Here is a 26,973-nt window from a genome sequence, read left to right on the forward strand (position 1 = left end):
ATAATAGAATACTACCTACCACAAGGGTTTCCGTATGTCAGTTAGTTTTGTGGTAATTTGATTAAATGAAATGAGATATGGTAGAAGTAGACTTTGATTACACTGTACAATACAGCAGGGCCAGTGGTCAGTGTACTATAGTGGTGCAAATTCCCAAACAAATATTCAAGTAATCAAATTAATAAAAAGTTAATGACACACATCAGATCTGGGGCTTTTGGGGTGTAATGGATAGGTGTAATCTGAGTTTCACTGGGCCCGTTCCTGTTTATGTCACAGGAATCCAGCCTCAAAGCCTTAACACACCAAGTCAGTTTATTCTGTATTCCTCTTTTAATCCATCGTTATAAAAGCTGTTATGAACAGAAACTGAAATTCGCAATATGACAGTCAGGAGTTGTCAAGCACTGAGAATGACTTTGTGGTCGTCTCACTTCTTGAAAGTAGAAAAAGAAATCCTGAGAAAGCGTCCAGAACAAGGAGGGTTTCACCTGCTGATAGAGGAGCTGTGGACTCATCATTGTTTCCAGGTGACTGTTTCAAGATGTCTGTGGTCCAGTTTGATGTGTGGCTAGAAATACTGGAATCACACTTCAAAAAGAACGCCATCGATATCTGCACTCTAACTGATCCTGAACTGTGGCTCTCAGCCTATGTTAGGTAGGGACACGCAGATGGAAAATTAACCCTGTTGCAAAAACTTTCATGATGGATGAAGGTTTCCCAGATGATGTGTAAGCGATTGACAAAAAGCAAGGTTGTATTTATTATTTAATGTGCAGCAATTACAGACTAAAAATACAGACTCAATGTGCAAAGGCCTTAAAGAGTCCCATCTGCTGCCAACTGATTAAAGCCAACACAAAGAGGTGTTTCAGTCTTTCACTTGAAAAGATTTTAAAAATATTTCAAAATATAAAAAAAAATTAGATGACTAACAAAGTTAGTTATGAACGAGTTATGAACACTAGTGTGTGCATATGAATTTTTGTTTGGGACTGTTGTATATATATATGATTGGCAAATATTGTGTTTCTTTAATTTTCTTTATAGAAATCTAAAGGGTACAGTACAAAACTATAAATGTAAAATGGGTAGGTCAGTGGTGTAAAGAAGTTACAACTGGCCCCAGTGAACACTACTGTGCATGTATTGTCTTGACAGAAATAGACTTGACATTAGACATTAACATAAATATTACCCAACAATCATCACCCACATATCTGGCAAAAATATCAAAGAAAGTAAGAAATTTATCATTTAATTGAACAATTTTCATAGTATATTAATGGATTTTAAGCATAAAAAGAAAAAGCATATAATTTTGTTTTAACTACCTACTGACTATTTAAATAAAAGAAAAAGAAAAAAGAAGACGCAGAAGGGTTTGACTTTTTTGGAGGACATTTATAGCAAATGGCACCGTTTTTAAATTTTATAACATTCTTTTTTTTAATCATTTATCTTTGAACACAGGTATATTTCATATGTGGCAATCTGAATCACTTGCAAGGGCCGCTCTGTTCATGGGCCCCACCACCCCAGGGGTGCAATCACATTGCCTGCCTGCACTGTCTGTATTTACGCTCCTGGGGAATGTGTAATAAGCTAAGGCTTCTGTCTACACCTTTTCAGACAGCAAAACCTGCTTTGGTTGTCACTGCTTCAAAAGTAAAGGATTATTACTACTTTTTTTGTGTGTGTTTGACTTATGTCTGAAAATGACTGTTTTGGTTTTTTTAATTAAAAAGGGGGAAAGGGATAAAGGGAACTTAATTTTAGCAAGACGATCATTTTAAACTTTATTTATAAACTATCTATTTCCAGCTTAGTTTCCTTTTCTTTTTTTCCTGACTGATTTCATTTGATGTCTCACTTTAAAGTTTAACTCAGTTTGGACAGAGACACACTGGCCATTTTGGATGAAGAAGTTATTTTAAAATGAACTTGAAGGCATCTCTTGTCAAACAAACCCTGTCAGCAGTCGAGCCTCTGTCTCTACTCGTCCTCTGCCGACTGACCACAGCGGCAAAACGCTTCATTCTGTTGGCTCGCCACTTTTTCTCCAATCAAACGCCGGCTGTGGTGCTGCCAGCTATTTTTAAGGCATCTCTCTGTCTGTGCCATCTTTGAACAAATGTTTGTGATGGAAATTACAAAGCCATTTTCAAGTGTTTTCTACTTTGTATATTTAACTATGTTCAAAGTGCCACTAAACCACAAATCGGGTCCTTGATCTGAAACATGCACTTCTTCTGCAGCTAACAGTCGCCCTGGAAAACTGTTGCATGTGTTGGTGGAGCAGCCCTGCGACACGCTTACTGCCCTATTGTTGGAAACTGATGTTGACAAGATGTGGAAATAAATAAAGAAAGACAGAAGGAAAAATGTAACAGCACTTTAGAATTTTTGTTTCAAAGACAATTTAGTGAAAATGTAAATTAGATTATGGTCAATAAATTACTGGATGAAGTACACAAAAATAAGCCTCCATTCGGCCATGAAACTTTTCCTTGATTGAACATGATTACCATTTTTGAGCTTCATTTTATTTTTTACTTTTGCCTCCAGTTTGTTTGCTGTTGTCTTAACCAGATGTCACGTCTCTCACCAACATGACACTGTGAAATTAGCTGTTACTGTAATCAGCTCCCGGTTTAGCAACACATTTAGCACCATCAGTAAAAAAAAAAACAGCTGGAGTCTCAACAGGTTGTCTCGGCTAAAATAGCCTAAAGTATAATGTAACTTGATGGCTTGTGTTGATTTCTGATGAAAACTGCAGACCTCAAAGCCGTCATCCAGATGTGTGTGTCAGCACCAGGAAGGACCGGTCATCAAGAGCTGGACACGAGAGAGGCGAACTGTCAGCATCACACACACACACACACACACACACACACACACACTGCAGAGGCTGAAGACAGGAGATAAGAGATAAGAGAGAAACACAGCACTGTGTGAAGTTGCTGTAGATGTAAGTGAAAGAGATCCAGACTGAGAGGAAGAAGGAAACACTGACTGCTGACAGAGGAAGAAAACTTCAGGTTATAATGGGGAAAAGTGTAACTTCCTGATCTGACACACCTTCTCTTGATGATTACTACAATACAACTGTGGTTTTATCGACTTTGTGAAAACTTTTCCACACTAGAAACGATGTTTCTGGTTTATTTGAAAAAGGTTAAATGCAAATGCTGAGCAGCATGCACGAACTGAAACTGTTTGGTATAGTTTTAATATGTTGTCAGATATTAACAGGAATATCAAGTGTTTTCTGTAGTTTATATTGTTACTGTGTGATGATGATAGATTTTAGGTGTATTTTTTTTCATTGACAACTTAGCTACTATATGAGGCCCTTAAAGTGGATCAAAGTGAAATTAATTGAACTAAAACTAGCATGTAGTCTATGTGAAGTATGCTTAAAATGACAGTTCACCCAAAAATCAAAAATGTATATTTTCCTCTGACCTGTAGTGTAACTTATCAATCTAGATTTGGTTTGAGTTATCAGCTGTAGAGATGTCTGCCCTCTCTCCAACATAATGGATCTAGATGACACTCGGCTTGTGGAGCTCAGCGAGGAATGAACAAGCACACCATTTTCCATATCTGTGTCTGTGTCTGTATCTGTTCAAACTGCTTAATTCTTTGCATCCAGAAGTCGGCGCAGCTTAAACCGGACGTGGTTTGGCCATAACTAGTAGTTGTTTTTTAAACCTGACCGGGTTGATTAGAAGTTGCTATATTCATTATTTATTAGAAAACAACCTACAGAACAGCCTCAGAAATGAGCTTCATTTGTGATCACAAGAGTAAGAGACTGAACACAACAAGGATCTCCCTTCATCACCCTCATCCCTCATCAGTTCATGGCTTTTCACATTTTACTTGAATGATACTTGTATTCATTAAAATTACATTACCTGTACTGGATACTTGTGTCATCCAAGTATCACAACTCAACTCTATAGCAATGTGGATAGTATGTGTAAATGAACTATGTTAAACATCCCTTCAATTTGCCAGCGCCCAGATCTCCCTGCTCATTTTGCTTCGTTAAAATGCAGGCACATGCCTCGGCACACTCAGGGCGCACTATAAGGTTTTATATTGTATTGTTTTAGCAAAAATACATGTCTCTGGAAAGTACTGAGCACACAACTGGACAAATAAGACTTCTATTATCCTGCACGTTGTGTGAGAATTTTAAAAGGATGTTTGGATATAGTTTTGCGCTGTTAAATGCCAACCATGTTTACTTCAAATGAAGGTTGTTCACCTTTTTTGAATTCTGCATTCACTGTGATGGTATGTGAGACAAAATTAATGCAATACGTGGCGAGTCATTGAAATCCAAAGGGTAATTTTGCGGGTTACGTATTTATTTGAGGGATTCTTACCAAAACTGTAAAAAGAAATAAAAATATCCCTTGAGAGATCATTTTCTGATACTGATATCAGTATTCAAAAATCTATCGTGAGTAGCTCCAATTGCATCAAAAATAAATCAAGTAAGAATTATTTATGACTTACCAAAAGAGATGCAAACTTGATAAAGAAACAATTTACAACAACAAAGAGAAAAGACAAATATTCAAGGAATTAAGACAAACTGAGCCGAATCAGTGGTAATGGTCCAAGAGGGCCAGGAGTCAAGATGGAGGAAGAATTTCAAGAGTGTGATTGCGCCAAAAGAGAGAAAAAGCCTCTGATAGAAAGAAACAAAAATAGAGAAAGTGGAGAAAACAAAATCCTGGATACTGTCCACGACTCCACAAGTCAGTGCAGAAGTTCAAGCTGTCAGCAGCATCAACCAAAGAGAGCTACTTCACGAACACCAACCCAAACTGGCCAACGTAATCAAGACACACACTGATTATCAGGCCTGGTGATTTCTGGTTGTCTCCCTCTGCTCTCCAATGACCTGTGGTTAGCCATCATCTGGATTATATTTATACACTGGAAACCAGTAGACGGAGCGGGAGGGAGGATGGAGGAGGAGGAGGAGGAGGAGGAGGAGGAGGGGTGGGGCTGATGGTGGGGTTGAAGAGATAGAGAGATAAAAAAGACAAACAGAGTGAGAGATGAGAGGAATATGACAGACGGGGCAAAGACTACGCTCTCTCCTTCTTTTTCTCTAATTTGGCTTCCACCGTCGAGCCAAGAGGAAGTGAGGCTGCCATGTCTCCTTTCCCGTACAATCCCTCACCTCGGCTGGCAGCAGACCGCCCGGGGCTGAGCCTCCTCCCCCCTCCTTCCCGGAGCTCCCTCTGAGAGTGAGGTGCGTTTACTCTCTCTTCTCACTTCACTGTGGAGGCCAGACCCCGGGGACCAGGGACAAGGTGTAGTGTTATTTTCTCTCCTCCAGGAGGAACCAGGATTCTCACGGTGGTTATCCCTCTTTAGCAGTGTAAATGAGTCGGGATTGACCTCCCTCCTGGTCTGCATTATACGCTGACTTGTGCAAAGACCAGAATATACAGCTTCTCTAATGACGTGCAAATGTCAAATACTGATGTGCTGACCAAGTCCATAATATTTCTGACTGTATGAATTATGGTTATACAGACTCAGCCCATTATGATTAAACTCTTTTGTTTACAACCTGTGCTGATTAAAAAATAATAAATAAATACACACAGCACATATAAAGTAATACACAAGAAATCAAATGTAAGAAGACATAGGGTTGGTGTGTATTTAATCAACTGTTCATAATATTAATGGGAGTTGGAATTAAGGATTTAATGTTGGAGTGGACGGGGGTGTGAGGGGTCCTGCATGATGAGGAGGATTTTTAGTTGAACTGACTCAGAGTAAAGATCAGAGAGTACAGGACTGGGTGATGTTTGCTATTTTGCTAGACTGCTTGATGATATGAGAAAGGATCTCATAAAGTTTGCATTTGTTTTTAACAAAGAAAGTGTCTTCACAGACAGCTGTAAACATGCTTTTCCTGACACTGAATCTCTCTTTTTAAGGCCCTGTCTATATATATACAGCTGTTTTTTTGTTTTGTTTTTTTAAGATATTTTTGGGGGCATTTTAGCCTTTACAGACAAGCGTGAAAGGGGGAGAGAGAGAGGGGGAGTGACATGCAGGAAAGGGCCACAGGCTGGAGTCGAACCCGGGCCGCTGTGGCAACAGCCTTGTACATGGGGCGCCTGCTCTACCACTAAACCACCGACGCCCCATACAGCTGTAAACATACAACATAATGTAAACTAAAAGATACTCTACCAGTGTTGTTTCTGTTTCAGGCTCATGTTCTCTGTGACCTAAAACTCAGTTTGCATGAGGATGAGAGGCCTGTATTTCAAATTAATTTTAAATGAACTCGAAACATAAGTATACAGTAATATTTTAGTGAATTCAGAGGAAATTGGATCATTGATACCTCGGTCTTCAACAGGGGGTCTTAGAGTTACTGCAGTGGGTCTACCAAATTATAGTTTGGCAACACATTCTCACTCCTACCTCGTCACATATCGACATTTGGTCGTGGATTTTCCACGTCCACATACGACGTGAAAGGCACCCTGGGTGTGTTGGTTGTTGATGTTCTGGGACACTGTATCAACTTCAGCCTGTTACATGCATTGTCTTCTTTCAAAAGACACCTCTGTTTTCACAGGAAATGTACCGTTTACGTACAGTCTCTTTCAAAATAAAAGCACCACGTCAGTACAACACCGCAAATTTTATACAATACATGGCTCTGTCTCTCTTTGACCTTAGGGGTCCTTGTCCTGAATAATGTTTAAGACCCCTTGTTAAAACTGATAATATATTGTTTGAGATAAGTGTACTGTGAGGAGAAAGATCAGTCATTTAATCACTTTCATACAGATTATGTCAGATTCTTTCTATTTGGCAGAAACAGTGACAAACATAAAATCATTCAGACCATAGCATATTAACAGGTTCTGGTTCTTTATAGCCTAATTTGCTTAATCACAGCACCGTAATCTGGTACAATTTGCATCATATCACCATTTACACACTCCCTGTTCTCTATTACTCACACACACCAACACTCACTTAATATTATTCACACACACACTCTCCCACACACACATTAACACCAGCCGATACATCATGTGGAGCAGACTTCTAAGGCAGATTGATGTTGCACATGTAGCAGAGCACCCTGATACTCAACCTGCTGTACAGATGTATGCACGCTGGTGTGTCTGGGTGAGTGAGAAACAGAGAGTGAGAGTATTTCAGAACAACAGTACAGAAAAGTCGTGATGTGAGATTTTTTTTTGCGGCGGCGTCTGACACTTTTGTGAGCTTCGCCATAAAAACCTCAATCTGAGATACCAAAACGGATAAAGAGAAGATGTGAGAAAATATATGGAATAACATCAAACAGCTTGCTCATAAACTCAGCTATAAGCCTGTAAAGCAGCTTTATCTCCTACAAATTATATTCATATATGCAGCTATTTAGCATTGTTGTAGAGCCTGCAGTACCACCTGGTTTGCTTTTGTGTTCAAAGGTTTTAAAGAGGGATATTTGTTCAGTATCCACGGGCGACAGATAAAGGTTCAACATCTTTGCTGTTTGTCCAACATCATACCATGTTTGTTAAATCTGTAGACAAACAGATATGAAAAAAATGTCATTTCCTGGGGAGTTACGTGCAGACAATTTCTCTAAATGCTGCTGTTGCACTAAGGTTGCCAGGTATGGTACAATTGTGCCTATACAGCAACCACAACAAAACCCCCGTGCTCACCAACTGGCAACCCCCACTGAGGCTGGAGAGGCTGCACACAAGTGCTGGGCGAAGGAAAAAACTTGTGTTTGTTTTTGTTTGCTTACTTATTACTTTGGACAGAGCCATGTTAACTGTTTTTCCCTGTTCCAGTCTTGATGCTAAGCTAAACTAACCACATCACAGTTCATTTATGTACTTAGACATGAGATTGAATGCCAACCCAATCAGCAGAATAAACGCTGCCGTTTTACATTTCTTCGAACCTTGAATGCATCACATTTGTATGTTTTTATGTGGCAGATATGTTAAAACTTTGTTTTTTTGCATTTTAACAACACTGTGGTTGACATGTCTTTATGTTTAGGCACAAAACCAATTGGTTATTGTTGGGAAAAGATAGTGTTTTGGCTTAAACTACCTGGTTTTTTTGTCTCTATCCTGGCTGGACACACAGCAACGTCTCAGCAAAAAAAAAATTCTGACACTTTTCGGAGCACAATCCCCAGTGAAAGCACAGCAACGCTAAAAAACACCCACGTTTGATGGCTAAAAAGCAGCTAAGATGCAGTAATGGCTTGCTTAAAAAACAACCAGTTTTGTCATTTGTTGGTGTCAAACTGTGGTCTGCAGATTGGCACCAATCACCTCCTGGTGGCTGGCTGCAGTATAAGTCATCACGCCATCGAAGAAATTTTCTTAAAGATGGTTTCTGTCATATACCATGGTTCTTATCACCCTGATGTTTGTTCAAGTGTTTGTTTTTCTGATAAGTTTGGTTTAAAGTAGTTCTTTATTGCTATAGATTGGGGATTTGGCGCAATAATTGACAACTGTGTGTGCCGTTCAATGGTACTGCTCACAATTGGTTGGACAGTTGTTTGGGTGGAGATTGCTACTGCGCAGACTCTGGCTCCGAATGACATCACAAGCGCAAGATGGCATCAGCCGTATCCGGGGTATTTTGGCTTCACTAACACATAGTGGGGGGAAGTGGGGACAGGTTGTCCATCTTTACATACAGTCTATGTTTGGCATGAGTAGGTATAACTGCAGCTGGAGCAGCTATGTAACCTGCCTGTTAGCTAAGTGACTCACCCACCATACCTACACATCAGTCCACCATTAGGCCCCTTAGCTCTGGAAGCGGAAACCCTGAAAAAAGTCAGGCTACGTTAGCGCTTAGCTAACGATTAAGTATTAAGTTAAAAGAGAAGTAGTTAAGGTAAGGGTAAGGGTAAGGGTAATGGTAAGGGTTACATCTTGTTTTTTTTAATGCGGATTATTGCTACGTTTGGCCCTGTTCGTCCCATTGTGGCAGGGTTCAGATAACTATCATCTTGGTGGGTTTGTCTTGTAATAGTAGTGGGCACAGTTTGTAGGGGCGTGTCATGTACACTACAAATGGAGTGTGTCTGCAGCTATACATGTCTGGCTTGGCAGGTGTCTCACCTAGGTGTCATGCCATCCAACATCCCCTCCACCTCCTGATGACAACATCAGCTCATATATTACTTCACTTTAGAAACGTGATATGATATAATATAATGTATTATAATGATATAATTCATATGAAATGTACAAATGTAGGAGAACTGCGGTTTGCAGAAACGTACAATGCCAACATTGCATTCAGGTGACTGGTCTGCAAGATCAATCGTCTAATCTCTCTCTCAGAAAGAAAATAAAATAAGCATAATTCCCCCCAAAAAACTACAAGACAGCTGGTGATAGAAAGGTTATTATTATTATTTAAATGCCATTTAATTAGCAAGCTGACTTTGTTTTAAAATGAAATCCCTCATTATCTTAACTAAAGGCCAACTTAGTAGCTTTTTAATGCTCACCATGTTGCCTACGTAGCGGAAGAGACTGGACCACAAACATATTTTAAACGTGGTAAAATGGTGGCAGAGAAGGCAACTACCACAGTGAACAGTAAAGCCTTGTAAAGTTATACACCTTTATTTTTTTCCCACTACCAAACTGTTGTCAGATGGAAACCATCAGACTGTTCATTGGGTTAGTTTTGTAATAGTTTGGTACGTCGAACAATGGCACGAATGCCAACGTTAGCTTGCTAGCTAGCTAACAGTGGCACATTATATCATCAGGCATTGACGCTACATGTGTTGTGGTATTAGCTATAAGACCAGTGGACATGGGTTATGTTTGGTTGCAATTTGCTGAGCAGAAGAAAAGCTGTCGAATTTTGCAATGGATATTTTTGGTAAGTGCTCTATGGCCAAAAATGGGGGAACTGCCCATTGGTTCGTCAGCCCATTGGTTCGACATCCCATTGTTCCGACCATATTAAACTCATTGTTCCGAAGTCCGTTCCGAAATCATCATGATGCCCTGTGGTTAAGGTCTGGTTAGGTTTAGGCACAAAAACCACTTGGTTAGGGTTAGGAGAAGATCATGGTGTGGGTTAAAATGAAAAAGAAAGTGACAAACACATAAGCCGTGAGCCTGCTCCACCTCAAGCCGGTTGCGGCGCACCATACGCCCGCCGCGAGCCATTCAGCACCGCGGACAGTCGGACTAATGGGATGTCGAACCTATGGGCTGTCGAACCAATGACATGGACCCAAAAATGGTTCGTGACACTACCCTGTCAAAATCTGAATACTATGCAAGGAAGTAGATAGTATACGCTATGTACTACATGTAAGTGTATCTGATATAAGACTTTCACAGCGGACATTTTGGCATATCGTAGCAGGACAGCACAGGTGTAATTAATAAAATTAATAATGAGTACATTCCATTTCGGTGATTCCTCGACCCCTGTATTTTGCATGCTGGCTCACTGGCATTGGTTACTGGAACATTTAATGGAGCCATCTTTTTGCTTGAAATTTGTTTCACTTGTGCTCTTCTGTGAAAAAAGTCTATTGACCTCTGATGTTTGCTGCGACTCACTGTATTTCAAAGTGTCATCTGTTGTCCATATCAGTTCCTCTAATGACTTGGAGGAGAGCAAGGTTCTCAAACACGTCCACTTGGGGGCAGTGCCACAGTTTGGAGGTAATTTCTTGCAACACGCTGCTGGAGCAGTAAAATGTGGAACTATGTATGATGGCTACATCTGTAGTTAAAACAGCATGAAAGCTTCGGTACTTCCCCCGAAGCCTCCGAGGCTGGACGGGCTCCCAGCGAGGAGGAACCCTGTGGAGTCAGCTCCGTAACTCAAACAACAACTGGCACACAGGCAGCGCTCGGCCCTTTGTCTGGCTCCTATGTGGCATACATATGTGAGATGGATTTCAGCACTTACAACAATAACAAAACAACAGCAACACATGGCTGAATCATTTTCAAAGCTCTGACTTCAAAACGCTGTCCTACAGAGCGTGACAGTTAAGGAAGCATGCATATGATTTGAAATTAAGATCTAACCTAAATGACATCAGGGTGCTGTGCGCTTTCTGCACTCTGAGTTGATCAGAGATTCCCTTTGAGTAAACATCCACTTTACACCTCTTGGATGTCTTCTAATCCTATCTGTCCAATAATATTTTTTACAAGGAAGTTCAACTGGAGTTTTAGCCTTTTAACATTTTAATAGAGCAGAGCCTTTCAGATCTTTCCCTCTCTTCTCACACACACATGCACATACATCGAGCTTCAAGGGTTTGCCGTATTGTTTGATGGGAAATAAAGAGAGATGAAGAGGGGAAGAGTCAAGAGGTCGAGGACATGAGTACATCTCATCTTGGAGAACGCTCAAGAGAGGCTCTATCAAAGCCGCTTTCCTTCCGCCCATAAATACCAGCTCAATGAATAATATCCCCCCCGCCACACTGCGGGCATCAAGTCAAAATCACAGATCTGCTCAGCACATGAGAGGCACGCTCATCACTTTAAGGAAAACTCAATGGCCCATAGAATATGGGCCACTGCAACAAGGCGCCTGATGGTAAAGATAAGGCCATAATTGTACATCAGTTCACAGGATAAATCATGTGCTGACAAACTATTTCAACTTAAACGTGCAATAGCTGATGTTTTGAACACTTGGGGGCAGTGAAGCAAATTTTAAACACAACACATGCATCGTTGATATATTATCCCCCTGTAAAATTGTTATGGCAAACATGTTAGCAAACTGTTATCAATTCATATGTCTAGCCGACCTTGAGCAACATCAGCGCTCTTTTTGAGTCGGGTTTATGGCCACATGATAAAATAAGTGAAATATGAACCCTACTTTTAGTTTGGTTTTGATCTCATCCTACTCCTGTGGGAAATATCTGGCTCTGAGAACAACTGAAAACAGCTTCCTGCTGCAGCTAGAGACAGGGTCGATGAGCAGCCCAGTGGACAGAGGAAAAACTCTGGCATTTTATGTTTCTGAAAACCAAAAATACTTTACATTTGTATATTTCATGCGGATCATATCAACATTTTTAAGGTGACGTAGTACATGAGCTGAGTTTGTCATTGGAAGGTGGAAGGGATGGTCGAGCCAGGCTGCAGAACACTGTTAGAGACCAACAAACAACAAAACTGATGGCTTTTTAGTGTCATCGCTGCATTTCCAGGGGCTCTTTTGTCACCAAATGGGGGGAGGTTTTAGCCAGGGACAGTGTCATGAAAAGCAGTTGCATTTTACTGCAACATAGCTGCATTTGTAACTGAAATAGAGCCACCCAAACTGGGTATTATAAACCAAAACATGATCTTTTCCTGACCATAACAAAGTGTTTTTTGTGCCCAAACCTAACCACACATTAAACACATTATTGTTGAAATTAAAGAAGCTTCAACATGTTGTTCAGAGAAATATACAATGCCAGCATTTTTTCTGGCGACTGGTGACAAGGATGAGAGTGAGCCTATCAGTAAATTTGTGGACTGTAAAACCAAAACAACGAGGTGGAAAGATCCTTCGTTGAAGTCATATTCATACTGATTAATGCATATGTTATAGGCATGGCTGTTTTTAGATAAGAGTTGTGATGTAGTTACTATGATGTTAGTGTTTCACGTGTACATAATAATTTCAGCAATATGTGGACAAATCCCTCACATCTCCTGACTCATGTAGTTAGTTTTTTTGTGATTGCTTAGGCACTGTCTTTGAAACTGGGGTTTATTTTTACAAACCTCTGCCCACTAACCACAAAACCTTCCACCAAACCAGCAGAACATTAAACATCTCTTGCAAAAGCAAACAATTTTTGCAAAACTCTTCAAAAATGTGTTTTTGTGTCAGTACAGGACACAAAAACCATAATTTTAATATGCACAAAAAGCAACAACTATGCACTGATAGTATAAATGAAAAACCCTTTGTGTTTTCTGTGTGCAGGCTATAACGTTAGCAGTCTGATATAAAGTTATCATACATGTAGTAAATACACATACATACAGGTATCCAAATCCAACAGAAAAAAAGGCTAATTCTCGTCTTCTATGTGGGCCCGACCATAAAACTCCACATCACATGCGATGTTGTCTTGAGCCAGGCAACACGTGTCAGTGTGGAAAGCTCACTGGCAAAGCAGTGTAGCATTGTGGAGAAAATTGTTTACAGTTTTGCTAGAAGTGTGTTATTAAAATGCAAACTGAGTGTAAAGCACTGAGTTGTGTTTACCGTTTTGCAAAAGCATGTTATAAATTACAAACAGAGTAAAGCGGAGAACATGCACTCAGTTTGCCACAATATGAAACTCACTGGCTACAAGTGGTAATAGTTTCAGAGACAGTGCTTCAAGAATCCATGTTAGTGTTTAAGCATTTAGAGAAAAACTATAAAAACACATTTTTAAATGAATGTTTCATACTGTGGTTATTTTTTACAGTCACTCTCACACTCTGTTCCCATGTTGCTGTCAGGTAAGGACTGATAGAAACAGGTCAGAGGTTAAGTGCTGTGCTCAGAGGCACATTGAAGCCGTATTAGTGCAGGACATTCTGCTTTGATTTCTGTGTATGTGGTGAAATAAAAGGTTTAACAAAAATTGTGGGTCAAGTTAGGATGATTGGCTTGTTGACAAGTGCATTGATTAGACCTTTCAATGTGGTAAAGCAGTGATGATTTGTGAATTTTTTAAAGGCAGTATGAGGGGATTTTGTGGGTAAGGAGTGGCGTCTGGCCAATTTCCTGTTGACTTAGGGGAAAATAAGTGTAAGAGTTACGAAATCCTCGCTAGAGTGCCCAAACATTTCTTCTCCTCAATCATCTCTATTATTTATAATTGTAGCAAATCTAAGTGTGAAATTATCTGCATGAAACAGTGTACCTCAGGGTCATTGACAGATCAGAGTTCCACTTTTATCCCATTTAAAAACATGTTGTTAAACCTTAATTCAACAGGATGGCATCTTTAGACTGAAAAAGAGTTTTCAGGTGAGTCTTGGCCAAAATTTACCTGAGCATGCTGTACTGTATGTATTGTTTTCTTACACATCTATATTTTTCTTTAAAGGTTGAGACACCCCAGGGCAACTACAATTTTCCCCTCAGCAGTTCCACTACATCCACCTTGCTCCATTGCATCTCCAGTAATTGCTGGCAGGCCATGGAGGATGAGAAGTTGTGCCATTTTCCGCCCTGGGATTCCTAAAGAGATCTTAACCAGGAAGCCACAGGCCTTAAATGGCCTGTCGGGGGATTACTGCAGGATCTCCTTAGAGCTGGACTGACAGAGTAGTACAGCTTCCAACACATCCATGCTTCTTTTATCAGCCGTGGCAAGTAAGACGGGCATGTGGGGAATTTTTCCTCATTTCTGTCTTTTTTTTGGAAGAAGGGAAAAGAGGTGAGGAGAGGAGAGGCGGAGGGCAGCGTTCCTTCTTTCCATCAGAGATGCGGAGCTGAGGACTTCTGCCAGCAAGCTCAGCTTTGAAAGTGAAACGTAAGAATGGCAGATCACAGAGGCCAAAGAAAAATGATATTCTCCTCGTTACGACTCCCCCGGCCAGGGCCTTTGTTGTGGGGGCTTCTGCTTTTAACTGGAAACAGTTCCAGGCGCCTCCTGTGTTTCTGCAGTGTCCCACACACTCACACACACGTGTACATATGCTCGGGTGTACGGTTCGTTCGGGCACACGTACATGAACATCCAAACTCGCCATCATTTCTCCATCCCCTAAAGCCTGGTGACAGCTTGTTAAACCTGATGCCACGTGCAGAGCCTCACTCTCTGCAGGATCTTTGTCTTCACCTGTCAGTGAAGACACCGGGTGGCCAGGTGGGGGCGTCCTACTGTGGATGGCAGGTGGAAACCAAAGGCCACGTTGCAGGTACCATAACAGAATGCAGTGCAGAAGGAGCTTATAACATCCATCCTGTGCAAATAAATCTGTCAACACCATCCTGTTCTTGCTTTCTATCGCCTCCTGAAAAGAATTTCACAACCTGAGATCTGAGGCCATGTGAACTGGTCAGTGAAGTGTTTCGTTCGGAGATTTGTTATCAGATATTTCTCATTTAATGTGAAGAGAAGAGTGACGGGAAATGCAAAGAGAGGGTGTAAAGATAAACCTTACTTATATTCAATATGTGCCTTTGATCACCACTGTTTTGTCCTGTAAAATCCAAAGATAATCAGAGTAACATACTGTGTATGGGTCGCGTGTCTTCTGGGGACGACGTGGCAAAGTGGCCCCTTCATTTTCTCCGCTTCATTTTCAACCTTGGACCTGCAGGTTCCCACAGAGTCCAAGTGCTGGCACTGGAGGAGGCTTGAGTAGCCCAGACTGAACTGGTGTTCCTGGTTTGGATGTTTTTTTCCACACTGCAAAAGACAAAGATCATTTAAACAAGAGATTTAGTCTCAAAGTCAAAAAAGGTTCCTGCAGCTTGGGGCAAGTCAGATTTAAGACTGTCAAAGACTGTTTTTATTGCCATTCAGTATTAAATTTAAGACCAAATTTACAAAGCCAAACTTGAAGAAAAAAAACCCCATGAATCGACCACAATTGCTCAGGGTTAGGGACAGTTTTGTCCTGATGTTTATTGTAACATAAAACATGACTTTTTGGAAAATACATGGCATTTGTTGATGGCTTTCTTTCTCACTCAGCATGTGGGATTTCACTGCCGTGATACCCATCGTGCTGAGTTTGAAAAAGTTTTTGCACAAAATACAACACATCTCATGTGCATTGCCTCGTACAGGTTTCAGCCATGCCACGACATCTTGGTTAAATAGACAATTTTTGTTGAATTTGCACTTCCCCATGTCGTCCAGGGCACAGTGACAGCTAGCTAGCAGTGAATCATCTGCTCTAAGCATCCCGGACAGAAAGAAAATGTACGTTGTTGGTTCCACTATCCTGATCTGTATGACGTTAATGTGAGAGGCATTCAGTAAATTATTTATTTATTTATTGGCATTTTTTGCCTTTATTTGACAGGACAGTTAAGTGTGAAGGGGGGAGAGAGAGAGGGGATGACATGCAGCAAAGGGCCACAGGCTGGACTCGAACCCGGGCCGCTGCAGCAACAGCCTTGTATATGGGGCGTCCGCTCTACCACTAAGCCACCGACGCCCCAGTAAATAATTTATAAAAGAAAATACAATTCATAAAATCCTACTTCCCATGTTTGAGCATTTTTAAGACTTTTGAATAATTGATTTGAGACATTTTAAGAATAAATGTATGTTTCTGCAAACCACAGATAAGTTACATTTGTACATTTTATATGCAGCACACATGTTGAAACTTTACATTTATTTTCATCTAAAAATTCAGTTTATGTTGTGACAACATTGTGGTTAATGTGTTGTTATTGGGAAATACATGGCATTTGTTGGTGGGCTTTCTTGGAGATTTCTCACTCTGCATGAGGGATTCCACTGCTTTGATTCCCATTGTGCCAAGTTTGAAAAGGTTTTTGCACAAAATACACAGAGCCTTGTGTGCATTGCCTCGTACAGGTTTCAGCCATGCCACGAAATCTTGGTTAAATGGAGAATATTTGCTGAATTTGTACTTCCCCACGTCGTCCAGGGTGCAGTAGATTCTCTGCTCTGAGCATGCCGGACAGAAACAAAATGTGAGGTTCCACTATCCTGATCTGCATGATGTTAATGTGAGAGGCATTCAGGAAATTATTTTTTAGAAGTAGATGTTATTTACGTTATTTAGAGATTTTAAATGCATCATCAGAAAAAAAAAAACAATTCATAAAATCCTGCTTCCCATGTTTGAGCATTTTTAAGATTTTCGAATGATTAATTTAAGACATTTTAATACCAATTACAATTACCAATGTCAAACCTATTTTTTTTTATCTTGTTATACCAATGAGGTGAGACAATTCCACTATATTTCAGCACAGTTTTACCTTTTTTATTATTAAATAACAGGAATATTTGATCACTCTACCAGATAAGGCTGCTGCAGAAAGCTGTTTTGCATTAGAGATCGATTTTCTCTTTCTTCAATAAAGTGAGATCGCAGCTCTGTGTATTGGATTAAATGACTCCTTAAAATGAATACTTTATGGTATTGTGCGGGGCTGAAATGAAACACCCCACAGCCAAGTACAGCACAACATCTCACTTCATCCTCCGAGGGGTACCAACACACACATACACACACACACACACACACACACACTAACTCAAACACTCATGCTTTCCATTTGCTATCTGATACGGCTTATTTTTGTGGATTTAATGCTTTGTTGAATCAAACAGAAAATGTGTAAAACTAATGTGGCGCCACTTTTCATTTGGTAAATATGCTTTGTGTGCCGGGCACCCTGGTTCCATATTTTGGGCCGAGGGGCAGACCGACGGGCTTCAGATTCGGTGCCAAATCCTGTGGCGAGGTGGGCGTAGCTTTAGCATGTGAGTGCTCATCTTTTTGGAATTAAACAAGGAGATGACTGACAACTTTTAGTGATGGCCGGAGGGGAGATTCAGGGACCTTATTTTGATTCATTCACATGCACATGCATGCTTCCACACAGAAACAAATGCGTGCACATGCATACCCTGCCCGAGCCAACTGGTCCCGAGAAAAGCCCACAATTTGTCCAGATTTCAGCAGAGTAGAAAAATGAGAGTTTAGCATACTGTCTGTAATGCATAACAAATCCTTGGTCCCCTGTGCCAAACCATACAATCAAAGGCCCAGATTTGACAAAAACAACTGTAGGCTTTTTGTTGTAAAACCCAGTTATTTGGGGATGAAGGGTCTTGGGTTCGTACATAGAAGAGCCCCAGTAAAACATATTTAACCTTTAACCTCTTTAATGCTAACTTGAAAGTCTTCTATTGTCTCTGACTGGTTTCATATTGGCAGTGACACAGTCAGTCAGTAAAGTGATTCCCATGCCTCTCGCCTCCATCTCGTTCCACATCTGCTGCATATCATTAAATGGAAAAATCCAGTAAAAATATTTACTTCCCGCTTGGCCCTTTGAGCTAAATATACTTTTCCAGTGGTGTTTGGATTGATTGGGCTCTGAGAAATGGTGATGGCCTTTCTTTATGTGCAGCTGTCACACATCAGGTGTCTGATTTTCATCAGTTGTGTCCGTCCTGTGACAGATTAGTGTTGCACACCAGACTGTTTGGGCCAGTGTGCAGACTGATGCCTTCTGTTGTTTACTTCCAGAAACACGAAAAAGACTTTGGTATTTCATTTTATTACCTATTATTGCTCATCTTAACATATTACACAGCTCATTTGTCCTGTTCTGCCCGACATGTTGCTTTCATATTACAAGCTGCCTTTCTGCAGAGTAATGTATTTTGTTGTGGCTTTCCCTATTCTTCACTCGTTCCTCCAAAGCCTCAAATAAGTCTTCTAAATGAGGCATGTTACTCCTCCATCACTTCGGTAATGGAGAGGATACGTTTTCTCCTTTCCCCTGAATTAACTCAGCATACTGTGTTTTCCAAAGTAGCTAATGTTGTGTGCGATTCCACAAGGAACGGATTATGCAAAGCATACTCACAGCTGCAGTATTTATTTGGTTTTTGCTTTTACAATCAACAGATAATTAGTTGCAGCATTTAAGTACTTGAGTGTGGGTTTTTAATGGACATGCACAGCATTCTGATGGAACTAATACTCCCAAAGTGATGGTAGTTAGGGAGGAAAGTGAAATACTGATACAGTAATATAAACACAATTAAAAGCTAATACAAATGATCTATGCAACCCAATTGCCAATATAAATATGTTTCTGCAGGCAACATATGTTACATTTGTACATTTATATACATAGCAAACATGTTGAAACTTAACATTTATTTATGTTCAAATTTTTAATTTTATGTTGTAACAACATTGAGGTTAACATGTGGTTAGGTTTAGGCACAAGATCCACTTAGGGTTAGGAAAACATCATGTTTTGGCTTAAAACAAACCTGGTTTAGTCACAACAAACTCAGCTCGAAATATATTGTCTAAAAAAAAATTTTTTATCACGACAAAAATGACTGTTCTTTAAAAAATACCTGGATTTGGTGCAACAAACACAGCTGGAAATGTTCCAACCTATCGTTACAAAATACCCTGTTTTGTCACATACACAGTTGGAAACGTGAAGTGCCTTTAAACAAATGCCCAGTTTTGTTGCAACAAACGTCTAGAAATGCTGCAACACACATTAAAAAATACCTGGTTTTGTTGCAACAAACATGGTTGCAAATGTCCCAGTGTGCCGTCAAATACATCAGGTTTCGTGGCAACAAACACAGCTGGAAATGTCCCAGTGTGTCGTCAAAAACACCAGGTGTTGTTGCAACAAACGCAGCTGGAAATGTCCCAATGTGTTGTTACAAAAACACCTGGTTTTGTCGCTACAAACACCGCTGGAAATGACCCAATGTGTCATTAAAAAATACCCAATGTTGTTGCAACAAACATGGCTGGAAATGTCCCAATGTGTCGTAAAAAATACCTGGTTGAATTGCAACAAACATGGGTGGAAATGCCCCAACACACATTAAAAAATACCTGGCTTTGTCGCAACAATCAGAGATGGAAATGTCCCAATGTGTTGTTCAAAAAAAATACCCGGTTTTGTCATAACGAAGATAAGTTTATTTACTTTATTAATCCCCCTGAGGGGAAGTTCAATGTTTTCACTCTTGCTTGTCAATTACACACAGGTCCGAAAGACACACACATGCACAAACAGGACCTATACATGCACAAAGTGGAGAGATGTCAGAGTGAGGGGGCTGCCCTTGGTGAGGCGCCCCGAGCAGCTGGGGGGTTCGGTGCCTTGCTCAAGGGCACCTCGGCAGTGGCCAGGAGGTGAACTGGCACCTCTCCAGCCACCAGTCCACACTCCATAATTTTTTGGTCCAGACGGGGACTTGAACAGGCGACCCACCGGTTCCCAACCCAAGTCCCTATGGACTGAGCTACTGCTGCCCCAAGATGGCTGGAAATGTCCCAGTGTGTTGTTAAAAAATACCCGATGCTGTCGCAACAGACATGGCTGGAAATGTCCCAGTGTGTTGTTAAAAAATACCCATTGTTGTCGCAACAAACATGGCTGGAAATGTCCCGATGTGTCTTTAAAAAATACCTGGTTTTCTTGCAACAAACATGGCTGGAAATGTCCCGATGTGTCTTTAAAAAATACCTGGTTTTCTTGCAACAAACATGGGTGGAAGTACCCCAACACACATTAAAAAATACCTGGCTTTGTTGCAACAAACACGGGTGGAAGTACCCCAACACACATTAAAAAATACCTGGCTTTGTTGCAACAAACAGAGCTGGAAATGTCCCCAAAGCGTTGTTAAAAAAATACCTGGTTTTGTCATAACAAAGATGGCTGGAAATGTCCCAGTGTGCAGTTAGAAATGCCTGGTTTTTCCCACAACAAACATGGCTGGAAATGTCTGAATGTGTCATTACAAAAATACTGATTTGTGGCAATAAACACAACTGGAAATGTTCTGTCACGTCAATAAAAAATACCCGGTTTTGTCGCAACAAAAACAGCTGTTAATGTCCCAACAGGTAGTTAAAAAATACCCGGATTTGTTGTTTGTTAGTCTCCAACAGCGGCCTGCTGCTGTCTGCTGCTAGGTAGCCATCTTGCCTGTAATTATTTTTTTGTTATCATTTTTTAGTAAAATACATCTGTGGTCTAATACTATGTTTACTAAATCATCATAGGTCCAATACTCCATCTAGATAACAGAATTCCTGTCGTATCCAGGACCTCTGAGCCTTGGATTTAAAGCACAAAACCAAACCCAGTGCTGTAATGCTCCTGAAACAAACCAGACCTTGAACAGACAGACAGTTCCCTGACCTTTGCTTTAGATTACGAAATAAAAATGAAATGAAGGTTTCGCCCGTTAAATCCCAGACGACTTTGTTCTCAGAGGTAAACAGTAAAAATCTTTTGTATCAGAGCTGAATCTCAGCCAGAACAGCCAACTTACAGTATCCAGCATGTGCAAGTCTGTAGTGTTATTTGTATGTGTATGCATGTTGCCATGGGTGTATGCACATATATGTCCACCCTAAATGAGCATACCTGCCTGTCTGTATTCAACACCATCCCGTTTTCAGCCAAGAGAAGACATGAAGGTCAGAGACTCCACTCACCAGATGTAGAGGAGAACAACTAATTTGAATATTGGCAACACAATACACTGGCTGTGTCCTCCTCCTCCTCCCCTCAAGAGGGAAACAAAAAAAGCAGCAGGAATGAGTAAGGAGTTTTAGTTTGATTCTAATTGGTCAGGTTATTACGCTGTGATTTGCATAATTTGTACGAAGGCAACGGGGAGGCTTGGAGAGAGCTGATTAGAGAAAATGTCACAGTGGATTCACATTTCATCAGCAACTGATTGGACATGAAGCTTTCCAAATGAGCCTCGAGGACACATGAAAAGTCCTCAGATTATGAGGAAAAAAGAAAACGTGGAAGAAAGAGAAGAAAGCGGCGCAGAGGGCAAGCTGGAGAGCATTGTTATCCCATTCGTATTTCGTGGAGGCATTAAATCAAAGCTTGCTGGATTTCCAATGATCAGAAAGAATCATACCAGAGTATTTATTACACATTATGAAGTAGAAGAGCTGCGCTCCATGAGTTTTATGTGTCTTTTTATTTTCATGAAGTCTTTGTGTCCCCAAGTCAAGTTCAAGTATTCACCCCCGTAAAAGAGTTCACACAGCCAGGCATGAGGACACAAAGTTTCGAGCCGGTTATTATACAAGTCGAGCTTTTGCCCCCCAAACTTCAAAGGGGTCTTTTTTTATTATGGAACATTATTTCATGGAGGAGAAAACACGAGATTGTTCCGTGGAGTGTTTTGTTGAAAGATAGAGACAAACAGAATGACAGACAACAGCACACACGCTAACAGTCCCTGAGGCTGCTGGCAGACACTTTGCTCCTCTGTGCCCGCACTGCAAACACCCCCAAATCAAGTTATCGGTCACGTTACTTTCAACAGTGATTTTATGTCCGTCACTCACAGTGCTACAAGAAAGCCGGAAATCTTCTGATTTGCACTGTACGACTGTGAGGAAAAAACTGTTGCTACATGTCGGATAGTTAAATCTATACTCACACGAAATATATCCTTTCATACTAGTGGCTTTAACCTTAAAGTTATAATCTTGAAGTTTATTTTTTCAAAGACACTTTTTGTGGCCTTTTGCCTGTATTTGATAGGACAGCTATACCATTAAAGGGGGAGTAGGAGAGGGGGAACGACATGCAGCAAAGGGCCGAATCAAAACCACGAATCGAACATTGCACATGGGGCGTGTGCCCTATCAGGTGAGCTAGTGGACAATTATTGGACGTGCAAACAAAGCCACCATCTGACTATCCACCTCATAACTGCATTGCTATTTTTGGCGTCCAACTAGCAACATTTGTAGACACGGACAGAGCGTCACCGTCCAACCAATGTTTGCTGGTTATCTATTGCCTGATAGGTCACACAATGGTGATTAAGCTCATGGCCCACTGACGAAAGCTCTTCCATTCGCAGTATTATGAACTGGGTGTCTGTGGTGACGTTCACTGGGAAAATCACTAGTGCCGCACAGTTAGTGATGCGTTTCCATCACCCAGCATCGATTGGTTCACCAAAGAGTACAGGCAGAATTAATGCAACAGACTCACTCATCACCTCACATGTTTTTGATGCAGTCTTACAACGGTTGAACAAAGAAAAGAGCAAGGTCACACAGGTGACACTGTTTGGATCTCTGGGAGGTACGATTCCAAAACACACCTGGAATTATCACTTATTGCTATCTGTACAGTCAAAGAAAAGAAACTGGGATCTTTGAGAGTGTAACTTTAAGTGTTGACATTATAGTGCTTGACAATTCTCTAAATAAAAAATACTGAGTTTAGTTCAAAGTCAACAACATTCCTGCTTACAACTATTTAAAAAAAATATATATATATATATATTTTTTCACCTAACATTAAGTACAAACTCTTGCAGGCAGGACCAGTAGCAACAGTTTAAACATTTCAAATATGAACTGGAGATATCTTGCCGATAACCAATATTCGAAAATGGAAAACCAAGGATCTCTCATTGATGGGACAAATAAAACCTTTGTCCATGTGTACTACAAATTAAGTTTGAGGTGTTATCAAATTTACTCAAACATTAAAACTGGGACCAGTATGTAACATATAGATCTGGTCCTCATTAGCCGGTCCACATCTGCATTTTCTTAATACTACCAAATCTCTATGATGGTTGTTGTAGTTATTAAGAGAAGTCCAGATATACTGTAAACATAGGCAAACTATGACACAATGGGGCGCTAGGCCTGGACGCGTGGTGCTCTACATAACAGTCTGGTGGAGACACTTGATTACAAAAGTGTTTAAAATGAAAAAAGGCTGAGAAAATGTGTTTCCAGGAAGTGAAGAAGACGTGTTTCTCTTCTTCTTCTATAATTGCTGTCAGTCAAACTAGACACTGAAGAAGTGGAGCTGCTCAATACAACCAGCTGTGTCTGTGGTGGACAGCTATGAAGTATCACATACACACACACACACACACACTTTCCCTGAGGCCATTTGTGTAAGTCCTGATGCTGCATTCAGATTACTAATACATGACAAACTAAATATTAGCGGGTGTTAATAAGAGATGACAGTAAACTGTAAAAACACAAAGAGCTGCCAACTGTTGACTTTTTGCCACCTGTCGTCACTGATTTCCAAACTAGATGTCGAGCCTGTCAAAACTCGGCTCCTCTTTAAACTAAAGCTACAGAGCGAAACCCTCTGATGACATGCAGGGGATGGGAAAAGCTCCAGTTTTGCATTTTGGGATTTACTCAAAAAAAAAAGTTGGCTGATAATTGGTCTGGTGCTACACTTTACGGGTTGATGGGTAAACCACAATAAGCTGAACCATCCTTTACACATCACAATGAATAAACCAAACTATGCATACTGAGTGACCACAAAGTATGACTTCACACATGTACAAGCAGGAAACCACGAAATCTGTGTGCACCAACACGTACAAACAAGTCAAACAGAATTCAGAAGGGTCATTAAGGTCAGGCAGATATCTCTGACACTGTCCTCTTTCAAAATACAATAACATATGTCAGTGATAGTCAACTTATGGCCTGTGGGCCAAATCTGGCCTGCAATAGGGTTTCTAATTCCCTAGTAAATTCATTTATTTTTATTGTGAATCTTTTTTTTTTTTTGGTACTTTGAATTTATATAGGGGGGCGAGAATGCATAAGAAAGCATCAAAATGGGAGCTTGCTTATTTAAAAAAATTGCCAGGTGAGGACCCCTTACAGAGGTCCAGGGTAATTATTTAAATATTCATTACTAATGTTTGTTTATTATTGCCATTTTAACAATATGACATTAACGTCATTTTGCAAAAGTGACCCCTGGGCAAAGCACGTTGAGTATTCCTGACATTAAGGTGTCAAAATCTACTTAGGTGGATGGGTCAAATAAACACAGGGCTTGAATCAGGGAGACAGGTGCTCATTTCCTGTGTGAAACCAAAAGTCAACGTTGAGTTATTTTAACAACTTGAAGTTGTATGTTGAAGTATGTCACATGAGATATGTCAAGTTATATTTGGAAGAAACACTTATTTTAAGCCCAACTATGATGTTTTCTCTAAACCATGTAGTTTTTGTGCAACTGTGACTGTTTTACAACATTAACCACGTGTTTAAAACTGCGACCTGTAAAGGTCATATATGAGCTATTTTGTCCTCCACCAGAATCTTGCATGGGTCTAATTTTCAAGACCCCCTCCAGAACTGCGATGTGCAATACCACATCTGCCTGGCCTCCCACGCATATGATCAATTAGTTGTTCAACCGGAACCAACTTGTTGGCAAAAGATCCACAGCCCGACCCAAATCCACAAATCCTACAATAACCATGCCTTGTTCAAATGTAATTCGGATAGGCAGCATGTTTAAAGTGATCATTTTGGGACCATTCTATACATGTGAAACTGAGATATTGTATTTTAAAATAAAGAAACAGAATTTAAATGAATGGTTTTATCTTATTCTCGTAATACCACAGCTTTACAGTTGCGTGTCTGTTTGTGCCGAACCTAATTGAAGCAGCTCTCATATTTTAGCTGGTGCAGTAGACAAAGCCAACACACAAAGTTGGCAGTCAGAGGATGAAAACGTTAACACAATAAAATAAATGATTATTATTCTCACTTAACTCTAATATATTTATCACTCAACACCAGCGATCCAACCTTTGGCCTTTTTCTCACTCAAAGTGAACCCGTAAAAAAGTTAAGACAAAATATGACCCCAAAATCACCTTTTTTGTGGGTCACTCTCCTGGTATCTGTGGATTCCCGACTCAGTGTAGGAACCTGCCATCCACCAGTAGGGGCACTAATTCAGAAAGCACTCCTGTGGGTCAAATTATAAGGTAGAAACCCCCCAAACCTATGAATATAGGCCCGTTTCCACTGAAGAAGTTCCTGGTAGGAACTACTACAGGAACGTCCTCTCGCTTGGCCCTCTCAACCACCGTGTCTCCACTGAGAGAGTGGAGTAGGAGGAAGGTTACTGTAAAGTTACCGGGCTCTGTATGTGACATAATCGTTGCGCAACCATTTTGACCGGGGCGATGCAGGGGCGTAGGGACGCCATTAGCAGTGTCTGTAATAACTCTTGTCACGGTCCGTGAATTTTTTTTTTTTTTTCCAGCGGATGTCTTAGTTACAACATGATTGAACTAACTGGAGTAGTTTCATGTCATATCCACCAACGGGAGGCTTTTAACACATGACGTCCTGATGTTAGCTTTGCTGCTGCTGTTAGCTGTCCCTGTCAGCTGATGCTTTCTAGACATCGTGATTTCCCAAAACTGAATAAATATCACACATAGCAACACAAAACTGCTTTGCTAGCTCAATCATGTTGTAACTAAGATATCCGCTGGAAAAAATATTTTTTTCACAGACCGTTTATTGAGCTATTACAGACACCGCTAACAGCGAACGGTTAGCCTAGCTAAACTACGATAACCATGTTGTTATTTACAAAATGTCACATCCCGCCTTGAGTATATCCAATCAGCACCAAGTAATCCCCAAGCCCCAGCCAGGAGTTTCTCAGGGCCGTTCTGAGTACCTACTCTGAGACAGGGACTTGTTTAGCCCCTGTAAAAGTTCCAGAACTCTGTCCTTCGGGGGTGGTTCCTGCGGTGGAGACACGCACCAACGGCCCCGGCCCCGTAAAATTACCCCGAAGTTCCTGCCATGGAAACGGGCCTCATGTTGGAGGACCTGTTTCCATGAAAATACCATGGTTTTAAAAATGCTTACCTACTGTACATCCAAAATCAAAGTCAAATTTAGGATAGATAATGCATCAATAAATGTATCTTCAGGTCCTGATAAAGAAATACCAAATAAACCCTCATGAAATTTGGTAGAATTATCATTTTGCCAAAAATAATGTGCCATTTTCTGTTATGTTAAAAGATCAGCAAACATCACATTCAAGCAACTAAAATACCTGAAGTCAGGTTTGAGTTTCTGGTGGAACAATTTAGCAAACCTGTTGTCAACACATGAAAATGAAATAAAAGATGACTGATATAAGTTAAATGTCTCCTCTCATCACTGTGACTCCCTCACTCTTACTTTTCAACAAGCTGTTTTACTTCCTGTTTAATGTCATGTCTAACTAACCCCTCTCCTGGAAAACTCTGACTTCTACTCTGACTTGTGCATTTGAAGAAAATCAGGTTCATTTCACATAACTTTACAGGACAGGGTTCAAAACAAT

General features: G+C 40.5%; 1 protein-coding gene across 1 annotated transcript in view; it reads right to left on the minus strand.

Annotated features, from left to right (window-relative positions):
• Positions 1-26,973, minus strand: part of wars2 (tryptophanyl tRNA synthetase 2, mitochondrial) — a 109,288-nt gene that overhangs the window by 71,927 nt on the left and 10,388 nt on the right. The window contains exon 2 of the mRNA XM_033617225.2: positions 15,303-15,478. The gene's annotated coding sequence lies outside the window, so the exon portion shown is untranslated. The remainder of the gene's footprint in view (positions 1-15,302; positions 15,479-26,973) is intronic.

This window comes from Epinephelus lanceolatus, chromosome 14 (assembly GCF_041903045.1).
Source record: "Epinephelus lanceolatus isolate andai-2023 chromosome 14, ASM4190304v1, whole genome shotgun sequence".
Lineage (NCBI taxonomy): Eukaryota > Metazoa > Chordata > Actinopteri > Perciformes > Serranidae > Epinephelus > Epinephelus lanceolatus.